Source organism: Lepeophtheirus salmonis, chromosome 6 (assembly GCF_016086655.4).
Source record: "Lepeophtheirus salmonis chromosome 6, UVic_Lsal_1.4, whole genome shotgun sequence".
Taxonomy (NCBI): Eukaryota; Metazoa; Arthropoda; class Copepoda; order Siphonostomatoida; family Caligidae; genus Lepeophtheirus; species Lepeophtheirus salmonis.
In genome coordinates, this window is record NC_052136.2 from 19,986,544 (window position 1) to 20,002,874 (window position 16,331).

The 16,331-nt window shown below is 30.6% G+C and overlaps 1 long non-coding RNA gene across 1 annotated transcript; it reads left to right on the plus strand.

Moving 5' to 3' along the window:
* The first annotated feature begins 891 nt into the window (after nucleotides 1–891).
* Nucleotides 892–2,305, plus strand: LOC139905758 (uncharacterized). The gene is made up of 3 exons (XR_011780798.1): nucleotides 892–1,336; nucleotides 1,390–1,529; nucleotides 1,592–2,305. It is a non-coding gene; the product is annotated as an uncharacterized lncRNA (long non-coding RNA).
* Nucleotides 2,306–16,331: the final 14,026 nt, after the last annotated feature.

The following is a 16,331-nucleotide window of genomic DNA, read 5'->3' on the forward strand; positions in this document are numbered from 1 at the left end:
TATTTTCTACTGAGGATCCTTCCAAAAGACTGAAAACTTCTTCCGTTTTTTATTATATTTAACAACTAAGTTTTTTATAGCTAATAGAGTTCGATTTATTCTATGAGGGCACAAGTTTTCTTATTGTAATAATTTTTTTAAATTTTCAGATTGCGACTCAAAAGGATATTTTTTCTGAGCACCTTGGGATCTTCTCACAATGGATAGCATGACAGCCTTCTCTTTCACTCGACATCTTTTTTGTCGGGTTCTTATGAATCCACAGATCTGTAATCCTTAATGTTTTCTAAAACAATCGACTGCACCATGTGTTATCCGATTCTATCAGGGATATAATCTTGGAATAATCATGGGAGACTTCTATAGCAGTACACACGTATCACACAAATATATTTTATATTCAAAACCGGTAAGATGTATCTTAAATAATAATAATAAACATATATATTACATGCATAATAAAGTAAATATATATGAATTTAAATATAATTACAATATTTTCCCTGTACTAATACTATTTTGAATGTAGAAGGTTCTCCTCTTTATAGCTGTACTTTTTTTCTTCTCCCAAAATCATACAACAGCCAGTTTTAAAAAAGAGATGCTGGTAAACATTATTTTTCCTTTATCTGCACTTCCACTAATGCAAATCCACTGTCGCTCCTCTTTAAACAAAAAAATAAATAGATGTGCGTTATACATAAGGGTGATAATTTTGGTAAGAATACAAAAGCGTGCGAGGAGAAAAGAAGAATTACTTATGGCATCATTGATTAAATAATATACATCTTCTTCTATCAATCATGAACGTTATCATTCCCGCCTTTATTATTCAATATTAATATAATAATATTAGATGGGGATAGTCGATAGAGAACTGAATAAAGGAATTTGGTAAATACTTACCGGATGAGAAACAGATGGTTTGTCGGATTTGTCGATATAAATGTGCCTTTAGTCCCCTGTCTAGAATTACACGCCACTCATTATCCTCATCTCATAACTAGAGTATGGATATTCATCTATAAAATCAATTTAACAATGAATACATCAAGTCAGACTTTAACTCTGATTTCACAAGGATGCTTATTGTATGTAATATAACCTTATCCATTGCTAATCATCTACGTTCAAAAAATTTATGGAGAAATACAAGGGTAAACATATCCCTTCCACAGGAACCATCATTAAATTAATGGAGGATGTTGTTACTGATGTCATTTATAGAAATACATATAAAATGTTTTGAGTCATCCACACCAAATGACGATCAAGTTATCAGTAAAAAGTATTTACGAATATCGAAATGGAACTCTGAATTTTGTACTATCTCACAGTAAGTATTCAATTTTTTTTCAAATCTAACCATAAAATATGATTCTATTTTAGCTAAACATATCAAGAATTATGATACACAACTCAGTAAAGGGCAAAAACAACTGCTTAAATGGTCACAACAACGGGGGTAGTAGCTTTGGATGGTTTGCAACAAGTTTGTCTGAGACTACTTACTTCGTTTTAAGACTTGGGTATGATAATTAGGTTTTCCAATATTACATAGTCATTAAATATTACTTTTTTATCCCTTAAGGCTTAGCTATGGTTGATGGGCTCCAAGAAATGGTGTTCAGAAAACTCATAAAAGGCAAAAATAACTGTTTAAATGGTCACAGCAACGAGGGTAGTTACATTGGGTGTTGCATTATAATTAACAATTGTGTATATCCTTCATGATAATAGTATGTTGTTATATAAGCATACCTTAATAACGGGTGAAAATATTTTTTGATGCTCTTAATAAGGAGTAATATCGCCGGACATTACTACATAATTAGCTTTTGCTCTAAATCTTTAAGATGAATTTATTTCTAACATTTTTTTATTAATATATTTATTGTCTAATTTTATGATTTTGACATTTACTTTATTATTAATAATTAGTTAGATCTCATCGGTAGAGATATATCTATCCTGTGCACAATTGTATATAGCAACTTCCACATGAAGAAGAGGGGTGATTATCTTTTTGATTAAACTCCACGTCTCACTTGTGTATTGCAACCTAAAGTTATGACATATTTAACTGAATTCCGATGTTAGAACAAGACAAAATTATCTGGATCAATCTATTATTTCAATATTCTTTATTTATAATTTATTATTATTAATAGTTATATGATTTTAATTTTTTAATTTTGTATATTTAACTTAAATGTTTAATGGTTTATTTTTTAGTATGTAGATTATATTTCATTAAAGCCTTCTTTTTTAAACTTTGAGCTTCAAATATATTTCAAATACTCTACTTTGTCGTTTCATTAGCTATTATTCTGAATAAGGTTCATAATGAATTACAATTTCATGGAGTGTGACGTTTTCAAATCTACTGTAACGGATAAAAACGTCGAAGTCAATTATACGTAGTATATCTTCATTAAACATTTTGCTAATAAATACATTCGTTATACCCTCAAAAATCATAATAAAGCAGGCAGATGATAATCACATCAGTATTTTAAACAATGATACCATATGTCTTTTTTCCCCCCTCCTCCTCGCACGCGTGCCTTGACACAATTATTTTCAGAAGAACTCCAGGATGTGTCTGAAGGATGTCTCCCGGACACATCCTGGAATTCAAATTTATTAGCTTATCTGGTCCTAGTAAAGGAAGTATTAATTTTAGAGTGGAAGCACATTAACTTGACATCTGCCCTTAATAAATGTTCAGCGTTCTCCCCCATTTTGATAGTTCCTTTGGTCATATAGCTATTCTATTTTCAAAGGGCTATCCATTCATCTGATTGAATTTGTTTTTTAATCACATTACCCAAAAATCGTTAGTGGCTCAAATTATTTTTAGCTATGTGAGATCCAAGCTTTCAATATTAGTGAAATACCAACCTCACTCTCGTATAGGAGCTCCATTTTGGTTTTGAAATATAGTACTTCTTTTAACGCCACTTTGATCCTCCCTTATCTTGTATATCACCGAAGTAGTAGTGCATGTGAATGGAGTATACCCTGTCAGTTTTGGGTATTATACTTTGATTATAAGCAATCATCCTTTAAGGTATGTTTAGTTGAAAAGTTTCAAAATAGTCACTATTTTATTTTAAAATCTTTAGTAATATTTTTCAATTTAGATTTATAACCACTAATAATATATGCCTAAAAGGGGTTGTATGAGGGTTTTTTCATCTCCGAAAAGTTTTTTTTTTTTTTTTTTTTTGACTATTGGATTCCAATAAAGACTTCAACTGAGTATGGTTATTCGAAGTCCATATTCAGCTTCATATGTATTGATTTACCGAGTGGAGCACCGGGTATATATTTAAAGATAAGTTTTCTGTAAGAGCACGAGGAGAAGGTACGACCTAGACATATTTTACTACGGAATTAAAACCCTTATTAATATCAGCTGTCTATTACATGATTTTGGAGAGAGAAAATAAATTACTTCTATAAAGCCTTTTTACATTTAAAATACAATTAGTGAAGGAAAAATATCATGATTATATTTAAATTCATATATATTTATTTTATTATGCATTTTTAACACAATCTACACCAAAAATAGGGGATAATCCTTCCTTTATAGGGAGAAGTTAACACCACGACGTCCTATTAAAATATGAACAGAAAAGAAAAGAGCTCATGCAATTACCGTTCTTCCTTTTCTGATTTTAAAATGTAGCTTTTTCATTAGAAATTACTCAACCCTAATTATTGCGTATCTTTGCTGTCAACTGTGTTAAGCATTCATAAATGATAATATATATATATGAATTTAAATATAATTACAATATTTTTCCCGCGCAATTGCTATTTCAAATGTAGATAAAAATACTATTATTGACTCCTTTTTGAGGTATTGACCGTTTAAAATTAAAATATATTAGAAAAAAGTACATCATATATATTGTGAAACAGTTTTAATTTACAATAACTTTAAAAAAAAATTGTTAATAAATATTGTTAAACCTGAACTTTCTGCACGGTGAGGAGAGTGAAAACAGCATGGTTAATTTTCTTATAATCCGTTGTTAGTGGTAACTTAATTAATTCCATGGACGTTTCAAGCACCTGGATAAAAGACTAGAAAACGCACGCTCCTAGGGTTGGCTTTTAAGTAGTTCACAATTAGGTTAATTTTTTAATAAAAATATAATAATACGGTTTTTCAATACAGATTGTATGAGTTAAAATATATAAATATTTATTCATAATAGGACAATCAATAAGAATTCAAGACTAAATAAGCTGCAATATATCAACAATATAATTTACATTAATTATTTCAAAAATAGATATACACACCAGAAAAATTAATGTTCATAACTTAAACATTTTCAGATTGAAGTTTGGCAACCTTTTTAGATTTGATCTTGTCTTCAAATTATCTTGAAGCAGTTAATTTATAATATTTTTTAAATTGTGTAAAGGGTCGAAGATGAGATGAACTCTTCTATTGATGTTGTGTAGGTGAGTAATTGAAGTCTGGAGCTCACTACCACAAAGAAAATGAGTGAATAACTTCCTATTAACTGGGTGGTTATCAAACAATACGGCCACATCGACAAAATCGAGTTGATAGAGGATTTACATAGTTGGAGTATCTTTGCTGTAGAGGAAATCAGGGTTTAATTTGGCAACCGGTATAAGTGCTACCACATCCATGATTTGATCGTAAATGTCAGTACCGTTTTATTTGTTTGGTTTTTCTTGCAGCCCAACAAACTTGACTCTTTCTGCGGAGTAGACCTCATCGATTATAAGATTAACGGTACACTCTCTGCTGTTAAGTTGTTTGATCCTTGTTCCAAGATATTTAACTATAGATGAGGGTAGTCCAGTCTCTATCGTAACTGCATTAAACAGAGTTGTAAGATACGGGGACATGGAAATGCAAGGCAATTCTACTTAAAGATTTGATCATAGAGGGCCGTACTAACATTTTGCCACATAAAACAAACAGATAGAAGAAAAGGTGAAAATATCCTACTGTTGGATTTATTGACGAGTAATGTCATCTGTTCTATGATGAAAGAAAATTTTGAAGGATGAATCGGCTCCATATCTGGGGATGCAAGTAGTTTTTTCAATAAGTTTCTTCATTATTGAAGAACTTTTTTATCCTAAATACGTAGCAATGTTGATTAATTCAGTTACTGATTTGATGACATTAGTATTTTTGGTAAGAAAGTGAGAGACTCAACTATTGCCTAGCTTATGATGCCCTTGAAAATTAGAAAAGTAGGGTCTTCTTGGATTTTGAGGCCACCCTTAATATAAAGTCGCTTCCAGCTTAACAAGGGCCAATCTCGGGGGGTTGAATGAGTAAAAATCCCAACGGTAATGTTTCCAGTGACAACTTATCATTAAACTCGTTAACATTTAGCGACTCTTCTTCGCAAACATTTTGATCTCCAAGGCTTCCTGACGCTTGTTTTCGAGCTGGAGTCGTAGGCCACTAGTAGATGCTCGGGTAGGTTTAGGAAGAGGCGGAGGAGAAGAGAGGTAGAGCTGAAGGTTCGGCCACACTGAAGGCACAGCATTCTTTTTTAGTCTTCTCAAAAGTTAATTAACACAAAGCTAGAACCTGTTTTTGAGCTTTTGCCCATGAAAGCCTATCATAGTTCAAGTTGCTGATTAAGTTGACAACCACTGCCCTGTATCGGTCTACAGAATAGGTAATATAATCAGATATCGTGAAATGGAGGCTGCACAGTCTTGAATTCTTAGTAATTGTCTATGTTTTTGAATTCACTTTGAGATATACTTTCTCTCTAAGAACAGCCCTCCCCAATGGGATTCAAGTTCCAGATTAGGAGGCACACACCAGGAAAACTATGGTATAGGATCTTAGGATTCTTGGAGGTTCCTTCACACCCTTGACAGCATCCGGGGGCTCAGCACTTCCATCTCATCACCTTAAACTTAAGAGTCACGATAGGGATCCTGAAACTATAATTATAGAATCTTTCACAACTGAAGACAATGACTAAATCAATTTTCAAAACAAGCCGGCGTGCTTCTTTATTATTCTGCAAGTAGTCCAAATAGCTCGAGATGTCCATGTTAATTTCTTCTCCTCGTTTCTTGTTTGCAGGAAAGATAATCCCTTAACAAATTTTAATTCTGCCCTGCAAAAAAAAAAAAATGTTATCTTTTTCCCCTTACGAACAAGTTAAATTAGTAACCACGGAACCTCGACATTTGAAGAGGATAATGAGGTTTTAAGATCATAAATATGCAGATGTTTTAAAAATTGTTCACCATTCTCAAGTAATGACGTGTACATGGTCGTCAGATGTCTAAATTTACCCTAAGTCTTGGTACACTTTATATGATATCTATATTATATCGTAGTATCACACGTGATTATTTGAAAAAAGTCTTCCATTCAAATATTTAGCATTTCCTATATTGTTAGTAGTCTAAAATGCCAAAGTGATTATTGGTCAAATAATAATTATTATAGGTCCACAATTTCAAAAGTATAACTATGACTTTACAAAATTCTTAGCAACTATGTATGTATATTGTATATGCCAATATGCATATATATGCGAAATATTTATTTCTTGATAATGCATTAAATATATTTACTTCTTATTAACTAAATTTCTTCTGAGTATACATATAGAACTGAAATAATTTCTACTTTATTTTAAATTAAATATATTATCATTTTAGGTTAAATTTCTTCAGAGTCTAACTGAATCAAACATATTTTTATGAAATATCCTCATCATGAGTGTATTCATGCAGACATGAATCAAAAAAGAAAAACATTACTTCATCTTAAATTAATTGGTAACAATATATTTTCAATTATATATCATTCTCGTTGTTACAATTGCGTTAACTCATGGACTTGAAAAGAAAAACAAGTTTTCCTGCCTTTTTTGTACAACGGCAGTTTTTCAACTTAGAATGTACTAGTCCAAAAGATGAGAAGACTCGTTCTACTCAAGATGATATGGCTACAGTAGTCATAAGTTGATAAACTGCAGAGAGAATGTCACTACCGTGACTGCCCATAAAACCTTTATGAGATTCCTACCATTCCATAGCTAAATTGGTCTTGGTCACATGTACTGTAAACATAAATGACTCAAAGGGAGGTGATCTACCCTAAAACTTCATAATGATAGGAACAAGTGCTGGATATTTCTCATTGGAATATTGCATTGCCATATTCATCTTTTCTTCATTAAATTTCTTCCCCTGCAGTTAAGGATCAAAGATGTTGGCAAGGAGATGAGCATTTGTAATGAACTGTTTATACCTTTTTCTCATCAGTTGTTCCACTTGCTGGTTGTTTTTAGGTGGTCACATTACTCTTTACTGCATTTGTACCTGATCTACAGCCTTAGCTATTGGCTGAAATCGAGCCAATAGCTTCTCAGCAGAGTGAGTCAAATATTGGATACCTTACTCCTTACAGCTGGATCAATCATTTATCTGTCAACTTCAAAGATCTTAATTGGCCAGTTGTTTGCCTAAATCTTGAGGCATACTGACATAATGTTCCATCTAGTATCTTGGGGCATTATCAGACACTGGCCACCTTCTTGACGATATTATGCACCTGCACGATGATTATTCCTGTGCACTAGATTATGAATAGTACTTTATCATCTTCCTTTGTTTGGTATGAGAACCGAAATGAACAAGAACAAACTTGTAGTTTTGATAACGTAGGTGTATAATGTAAAATTAAACTAAAATAACAGATTTGATGCAACAACCATGATTGTGTTGTTGTTTTCTTCGAGGCTGCAGACTACACAGCTTTATCTGGACTCGTACTCACGAGTTATCCAACAATTAGCGAGTCCGGGCTAAAGCCCCAACTCTGGGTGAGTTCGACTCCGACTCTGCAGCTCTCGTATCTAGTGTTGTGAATGTGTCAATAACACTAGGTAAATATTAACAATTATATTTAGTAATACTGCTGTCATAAAAATCGGATTGTAATCAAATAAATCAGATTTATATATATATATATATATTTTTTTTTTTTTTTTTTTTTTTTTTTTTTGTAAGAGTTGCGAACTCTTATACATATAACATAACATAACATAGAATGTATATGAGGCTCCACTTTGAAGAACCATAAATCAAGAGAAACTAACTAACTACCCTTTCCAGTTTATAAATCACTAATCAAGAGTGAATATTTAATTTTTTAAAACAAGGAAAGAACGATATGAAACAGCTGTTATAATTTATCGACTTTTATATAAACCAATCAATTTTTGTAGACACTTTAAAAACCGTTTGTATATATATATATATATATACAAAAAGGGGATCTCATTAATTGAATATATAAATACAAAGGGAATGTTTAAAAGGGGAGAGAAGTGAAGCGAGGGATTGGAGCTCTTGTTTCTTTGCTTATTAAGGTACATAATATTTGAAAACTATACACATTTGACGTAAAAGACTCTAGGCAAAGAATGGACACTCAAGGCAAGGAAGGTAGGATTAAGTATTTCTCAATACTGATTTAGCTTAAAATTATGAGTTTCCTCCATAAAGACAGCCAGTTTGAACAGGCTGTCTCCTCTCTGAAGAATAAGGGTGACTACGTCACAAGAATAATACGATATTATAGCGTCTTCCTTGTCTTTTGATTAAATGATTTATTTTTCCCTTAACCACTTTTTCCCTAGAGTCCTTTAATTAGAAACACTTTAAGATTTATGTAACGTCATTGTGAAAAACGCATGACGTCGTAAAAAAAATTTTAATAAAATATGTCTAGACCAAATTTCAAATAAGACCGATCTGGACCAACTATCAAACCGGTTTAATCAAAGTTCTTTAAATGACCGAATTCATTTAAATCAATACATCTGAGAATTAAGGGGGAAACCTGGTGGTACAAGTGACGTCATTGTTTAAGGAAAATTTAAATGATTGAATTTATCTAATTCGATTGAGAAAGGTCTTGTAATTTTTTATATGGTATTGAGTGCGTTTTATAATGTAAATGGTGACAAACTCAAACGTTCTCCTAAAACATTTATTTATCTTAATTCTACAAATTAAAAAATATATATATTATCAACTATCTACCCAGTTACGTCATTTCTCCAGTAACACAGATAGAAATTACTGTTTATATTCTATTGGCCAATCCTTATTATATAGACCTTGAAATTAGAAACGTTATATAACACGGTGAATAGACGGGTAAAATCACTTAAAACCGGGCCAAAAATATTTTATCAATTTTTATGCCTATAAAGAGTAACAAATAAATAAAATACGAATTTATTTTAATATCCATTAATTTAATTCACAAAATGATTTTTCAAGATATCCTGAGTTTAAAAAAATATAGGTCTGATACAGTTGTAATGGATTGTACATATTTAAAATAATTAATATTGCATCAGAAATAGGAAAAAAATTATCGTATTTTTACCAAGACGAATGTATAGTTTGAAAAGTATATTGCAAATCAATAAAATGAGTCTTACAATATTGCAAATACCTTTACTCTTGATTTCCATGATAGATTCTTCCAAAATAATCACTTTTGGACAATACAAACACGTAGCATAAATATAGTAAGGAGGTACATATTGAATCAATGCAATGTTCTGACTACTAATGTGGCAAGCTGTGGTTACTAGAAATTATATAGCTGTTTATCTACATGCATTGTATTATACTAAAACTAATTATAGAAATTTATTTATGTTTCTTCTAAAGTTATTTAAAAATGCCAACAACTCTCATTTTAGAACATGAATATATATATATATATATATGTGTATGTATATGCAGTGAAAATGCTTACATGTGTTGATCTGAAGTGAAATAAACATACTTCCTACATCATGTATAATATCCAAACCTTCTTCTTAATATTTTCAGTTATGAACTTCTCCTAGGAAAGAAACTTTAATTTTGGTTTCTCTGCTTGTAGCAAAAGTAAAGGATCGATAAATCTATATCTAATAATTCGTTGTGTATCTTTTGAAACGCTGAAATATTTTCGCAATAAGTTATTTTACCCGATGTAGTCCACCAAAGGAAAAGCTCAACAAGATGTAGTCTAATATGAGGGCAACTCTATTAAACATAACTTTCATGAATTCCAAGTCGATAATGCATATTAATATACAAACTAATGATTAGTAACATCTTTATACTTAATAAGAAAAGATGCAAACATCTTCTATATGGTACAGAGTAATAGCACATGTCAATGTCAAACGATTGAATTGTTCATCTTTGAAACAGACTAACATATTTAATTTTGGTAAAATGTGGATATCAAGTTCACGAGACTTGTGATAAAAGTCATGGTTCATTAAGAAAGTCAAACATCAAAGGCTTTCTCACTGACACTTGATGTTGTAGATTGAAAAATAAATAGGAATATATTTAATCTCTACCAAGCGTTCTTCCTACTTCAGACAATTGCCTGTAATAAATAATAAGTGGGGTGAGCATTACAGGAAGGGTGGACAGGGTTGTGTTCAGAATTTAAACAATTTGCAGTTCATCCACATTGAAGTTGTGAGCTGTTTGATCTGTTAAGACCAACTCTACTTTCTCAAGCAGTAATTTAATAAATCCCCTACAATAGCTAAATGTACATAAGAGGTTGCAGGGGTGTTCTCAGGGAGTGGGCTTGACGAGCTGTATAACCCCCCCAATATAACCCTGCAGACACCCCTTGGTTGATGGAGGGAAATATATAAAAAGTAAAGTATAAAACGGTAAATCAACAGTAATTGAAAGAGGATTGGAGAGAGGCAAAACTTCATATGAGTTATTACTGCATTATATATATCAAGAAAACTCTAGGGCTCTTATCAATCAAACAGTTTTCTTAGAATAGGTGACGAAGCAGAGTTGAGAAAACAACTAAAAAATTTGAATAAAGGAGCAGTGGATCGATGATGGGAAAATATTATATTCCTCACTAGGTCTTTCAGTCGATTATATTGTATTTTTATGGAACTGCTTAAGTAGTGTAGGTATATTTAAGAAGTATAAGATTATTCCGTAGAAGATCTGGAGGAATTTATGTATTTTGAATATATAGGCAATGATTCACAAGATTAGAAGTCACTATCACAGACTATGATGGATAATTCCATTAAAGGAGATTAGATCAGAAGGCGTGGGGCTGGGATGTTCAAAATGACAAATATGACCTCCTATCAACAATGGATAGATGCAGGTCTCATTAAATTGCAATCCACGCGAAGGGGGAAATTTTTAAAGGTATTTGACTAATAATATTATTTATATTCAATACTGCACTATGTTATAAGAGGGAAACTATAGTCTTTAATAAAAGAGGTTTTCACAACAATGATGTAGCAAATAATGAATAAAAAAGAAGAAAGAGCACACACAACAACCGATTTACTTTTCTAATCTCAAAACCAATGTTTATCATAGATTAATACCCAGCTTTCGGTATTAGTATATTATAAAGCGGCTTCACATAACAGTTAACGAGATCTTACGTGACACCAGTACCCTTAAGCAATTTATAATTTTCTATGAACTATGGCATATCCTTGCTAAAAAGACTTCCACAATGTGTTTTCTATTCTCCACAGGACCTATGTGGCTAGGATCTTGGGTAAGAACTCAAGATGTGAATCCATGCCACACATCAAAGGCCACTCAATCTTAGTTTAGAAGAAAATTAGGATCAAGGGGATTCCAACTAAAATAACTTGGCCCCCGTCATCGCCAAACCTAAATCCATCTTAACTACTATAAGTAGACAACCATTGAGAAAAAGGCATTTGCTACCTACCAACAAGATATCAACAACATGAAGACCTCTGAGGATGAGCACTGGGCCAAAATTTTAGTGCCAACCATAGAATTAATTTGCTTAAGGCTTAGGAAAAGATAGAGAGATGTATTTCTGCAGAGGGTGGAATTTTTGAAAAGTATTACTTCTAAGAATATATGTAGTTTAACTTAGTCCAAATAAAAATTGATATTAAGTTAGTATTAAAAAAGTTATTAACTTATCTCTTTATATAAAAGGGTCCGAGCGATATTGAGGCATTTTTTTACTATACATAAAATAATTGTTATTATCCATATACATAATATAAACATCATATTATTGTAAAGACCAACATGTTAAGATATGAACGTTCATATAATATGATAATTGATATATATGTCATGTAGATGCGTTTAACGATATATATATATAGAATATTCTTTTTTGTCAGAAATGTCAACGAAAATTATGGTGAAAAGAGAAAGAGAGAAAGCATATGAACTATTATATGATATGAAATAACAATATATGTACATAGTTGATAGCTTCAACCCTAGAAAAACGATCATGTCTCTGATCTTACAACAATAGCTTTAATCACGAGCCATATCTTATAAAATGATAATTTATGTACATATATACACAATGAAATAATAGGGCAACTGAAGCGGTGGGTGAAAGGAAGGGGATTAGAGTAGCACGTGGATATTCAAAAAATTATTTTTATTATAATAATATGTTGAAGATATATTATGCATAATTTATATCAAATCTGTTATTTTAATATGATATGTTTTACAAAGTAAATTATATTAATAAACGCAACATGGAATGATATGAATCACAAAATCTTTCAAATAATTTATTATAATTGATAAAATAGGTACATAAATTAATTATTATAATAATGTAATATACCATACGTATATGTATTTTATTGTTATTACTTCTTAGATATCATCATACTTATTTAATAAGCTTTCATCTATTTCGGGGAAGGGATTCATTTATAATTTGGTGCTATCTCCTAACTACTGTAACATTTTAGAAATCAATAGCATCTTTCATATAGCTTAAGTATTATCACTATGGATATAAATAGATACAGTTGTAAATTTTAAGTACTTTCGGTATGTAAAAAAAAGAACCGAAAAATGATATGGTCACCCTGACAATTTGAAGAACGTTATGGACGAGAGTACTTTCTATGACTTTTCATAAGATTAGTTTAGGTTTAAGGTTTTAGGGTTTAAGGCAGCTATGAGAGGTAGGAAATAAACTGTAATGTATTCGTGTCTCCTTCCCTCTGATTCTCTTTTATTGTATTTTCTTGTATGTATATATATTTTTAAAGTACTGTTTTTACCTTTTTATAAGTATAAATAGTCTTGTATTCTATGTATATAGCAGAGTAGGTTTTTGTATTAATAAGAATTTAGATGTTCCTATAAACCATTCTTGTCTTATTCCTCCACGTCATTCATTCTCCTCATTTCTCTCGGCCGTCTTGGATCCCTTCTTTTAATTAAATAACTGGTACCTCGTCACCTTCGTCAAGACACAACATAAACCTTAATCTAACTCTGATTCTAGTAAGGATATTGTTACACTTCGTCTTTCATGAGCACATACATTTTATATTTATTGTTAGATGTTCTCTTCTCAGGAATTAGACAATAGATGTTGGCTAATGATTACCAAATTTATCATGTGGGTGCACGCCTTTTATTACTTTTTGCATATTATAATCTTCAAACTTTAAGAAGTCCCTGTCAAAATAAAGGGGTATTGTGGCTTAAAATGTTTCTGTCTTGGAGGAGAAGAAATGCTATAAGTAGTAATTTTCGTGATACCAATATTTAATTGATCATGATATTTTCAAGCCACAGTTAATTCACAAAATATTTTCATTTTGAGTGGAAAAATTGTTGAAGTTTGAAAACTATAATAAGGAATGATTTTAGAAACTATTTCTCGATACAATATAGACGTATAATTCTACATACACACATGATAGATCTGGCCTCACCATATTGATAACAGATTTGCAAAATAAAAACAAAACTTCTTAGATTTCCGACTACAAAAAATCTCTCACGCTAGAAAATGCTTAGAATTTGCAACTTTACAGATAAATTATAATTTATACTAAAATTATTCGCTAAATTCTAAATGAATCCCTTCCAAAAGCGACGAAAGTTGAGAAATTATAAACATTGCTCAAATATGTAAAATTCGGTTTTTACTTTAAACTAAAAACATGATTAACTCATGATTGCTTCAGGATGTAATGACAAATTGACAATGCTATGATCAATGCCCTATCAATTTTGATTGATTTTTAAATGTTTTGGAAGACATCAAATATGGTAATTCGAAACTCACGTGGTAGAATATAAAACATTATTTTAAAAAATATTCATTATTTACCAATTTACTTCAATTTTAACTAGCAAATTGAGCCTCAATCCCATTTGTTCAAAACTATTCTTAAGTTAATCGAGTAGGTTACATAAAGATGTTAAGAAATACCAGAAAATATATTTTAGAACTACCGAATATTACTAGTTTCATGTGTGATTGGAACGAAATTAAGTTTAATTTGAGGTGAAAACTTAGACCTGATACTTGCAACTCGACTTGATTTCACAATCAAAGACTCGAGACATGGACTCGAAAGCTAGTATATACTGGGCTCATGAAAAGCCTGAATGCGTTATGGATCCTATATTACATTTATGAGCTTGAAATGAACTCAAAATATTTGAGAACTCAAACTGGAATGCTTAAAATATTCAAGTACTTGGACTTATAAGGACTTTTTTCCCCTTCTGATATTGGCATTTACTAGTATCTTGTTTAAATAATTATAAATAGTTAAACAGCTATGAAGAGGGATTCAAACAATCAACGTATATAACACTGATAGGGTGAAAAAAAAAGTAAAGAAAAAAGATAACTGACAGGAAATACCATTTAAGTATTTGAGTAAGTGGGGTAACGCCATCCTAGGTATCTAGGAAATTGGAATTATCTTCATCTATAAGAACTAAACAATATTAAAAATCATAACTCATAAGCAATTTAGATCATCTATTCAGCACTCAAGTGTTGTTAGTCATAGCCCATATATACTCTGAGACTTGTGTGTCTTTTATCATTGTCATTCACTAAAAAAAAGATAATACATAAATAGATGTAATGAATATATTATGTTCTTATTTTTCAAGGATATTATAAAAATTACACTATAATTTAAAAATGTAATGTGAAGCATTTCTATATATTTTAATGGCCCTTTGATACCTGTTACTTTCACGAAGTGACCTTTCAGCAGAGAAAAAAAAAATATTTTTTCATACTATGATAGATATATAAAAGGATATGCATGGATAATAATAAAAGTTAAGTCAAATATTTTGTTTTACATGATGCAAAAACCGAACATATTTGTTTCTGGATTAAATAACAATTTCTAACTTAGTATTTCTAATTCCACAAAATAAAATTAAACTTTTCTATGGTTATCCTTGTGAACAATTTATATTTGCTTAGAACATCAAGCTTAACTCGAATTAAATTAGTAAAATCATGGCAAACTAAGCTAAAATAAGTATTCCAGAGGCGTAATTGAAATATAGAAAAAAGATTGTCTTTTTATATGATTTAATAAAAAAAATTATATTGGCCAAAGTATGGTTGGACAAATTGTGCATCATAATCCATTAACGTCAATCTGCGAATAATTGGGAAGAATTAATTAAAAGGTATACTATCAATTCATTTAGTTACTATTTTTTCTGTTTCTTATGGAGTAAGGGTTGAGATATATAATTAATATCATTAAACTACATCAAAGCTATAAAACAAGTACAAAATGATAACCACATGAATCAATTTTGTACAAAGTAGTTGTCTACCTAACCCTTTTTTGCTCTCTAGAGGTGTGAGGGTTCCATAAATATAAATATATAATTAACTAAATGAATTCAACCCTTTGATTAAATTAACAAGGCGAATTCTGCAGAAGGAGGAAAAAATTGCATACATCATGAAATAAAAGATTCTTTAAAAAAAACTAAATCCTTCATTTATAAATGAACCAAAATATTTATTAAGAAGGGGCTTTTATTATTTTTGGGAAAATTAAAAGGCTATTAAAAATATTCTATTTGCATAGGACACCACAATATTACAGGATGGTCCTTGTCGTTATGTTACTTTGAATATATTTTATGATCAATTTTTGGAACATTTAACATATCCAAAAAAGACTTATTATATTTTTGCCTACACAGTCTCAAGTATTGAGTCAATACTTGTGTAAATAGGTGATTATGGCCTATTTTATGTATGTTTTATATTATCAATATTTTTGTAAAAATTATTAGCAAATTAATAATTCCTTGGAAATAAAATTAAAGAACATTAATTTGACAAGTAGATGTTTACAATGTAAATGGCATAATTATTTCATCTCAACTGTTACTGGGTTCTTTGTACTTCATATTGTATTTAACCATTTGTTTATATTCTAAAA